This window comes from Thamnophis elegans, chromosome Z (assembly GCF_009769535.1).
Source record: "Thamnophis elegans isolate rThaEle1 chromosome Z, rThaEle1.pri, whole genome shotgun sequence".
Taxonomy (NCBI): Eukaryota; Metazoa; Chordata; class Lepidosauria; order Squamata; family Colubridae; genus Thamnophis; species Thamnophis elegans.
This window is the reverse complement of record NC_045558.1, coordinates 33,038,781-33,040,287: the sequence shown is the minus strand read 5'-3', so window position 1 is coordinate 33,040,287 and position 1,507 is coordinate 33,038,781.

The window sequence follows — 1,507 nt, the reverse complement described above, 5'->3', positions numbered from 1 at the left end:
CAACGTGAATTACAGAGGAACCTCAAAAAGAAAAGAAAAACCTAAAACGCTAAGGGAAGAACTAAAATGTTTTTTATATAAGACAAAAAAAATTAAAACTGAGATATATTGATAGAAACAAGTAAGATATTTACACCATTCATTCGGGCACCATTCCTAACCTATGCAAGGTGGGAGAAAGAGAAAGATACTAAGGATTTGAAAAAAAGTGTACTTGAATTTGAACCGTTGAAACCAATTAGATGCTGGGGGTTTTGTCAGCTGACTTGACGGGGTAACGTGGGACCTTCAATTACAACATTGATTTTCTTGCCAATCACCAATTTTGGATATACTAAATCAGATAAATTTAAAGGGCCATGTTTAGAAAGAATGCAAATAATTTGGGGGATTATGAGAAAAATAGGAAAATTATACACATTCACACTAGAAAAGAAATTCTACCACAGTTCTTGTAAATAGTGACATGTAAAATATTTCAAGTTCAAAACACTTTTTGAGTGGTCCAAAGTGTATCCGTTGCATTCAGGAGCAATCTATGATGGTATGTTTGAAGCTGAAAACATTTACCTATACCTAATACTGAACTAATCGGTGGCTTGAAAAGTAGATCAAGGAAGGAAAAAAAATTAATTGTCAAAAGTTTTAACGAAAATGCTAATGAAGATTAACAAGAAAGAATCTAAAGTAAAATGAAAACTAGGGAGAGCTAAAAATATTAAACTAGCACCATTAGTTTACATTCTAATATAAACAAGTCCAGTTCTTAATATATGGAATTAAACCTGGACATGTCTATTTCTACCTACTTCCTATGAATACTTCTTATGTCCTCTGAATTTGGATTTCCAGAGGAAGCTTCCTATGTATACTTCATAGGTCCTCTGCAACGTGAATTACAGAGGAACCTCAAAAAGAAAAGAAAAACCTAAAACGCTAAGGGAAGAACTAAAATGTTTTTTATATAAGACAAAAAAAATTAAAACTGAGATATATTGATAGAAACAAGTAAGATATTTACACCATTCATTCGGGCACCATTCCTAACCTATGCAAGGTGGGAGAAAGAGAAAGATACTAAGGATTTGAAAAAAAGTGTACTTGAATTTGAACCGTTGAAACCAATTAGATGCTGGGGGTTTTGTCAGCTGACTTGACGGGGTAACGTGGGACCTTCAATTACAACATTGATTTCCTTGCCAATCACCAATTTTGGATATACTAAATCAGATAAATTTAAAGGGCCATGTTTAGAAAGAATGCAAATAATTTGGGGGATTATGAGAAAAATAGGAAAATTATACACATTCACACTAGAAAAGAAATTCTACCACAGTTCTTGTAAATAGTGACATGTAAAATATTTCAAGTTCAAAACACTTTTTGAGTGGTCCAAAGTGTATCCGTTGCATTCAGGAGCAATCTATGATGGTATGTTTGAAGCTGAAAACATTTACCTATACCTAATACTGAACTAATCGGTGGCTTGAAAAGTAGATCAAGGAAG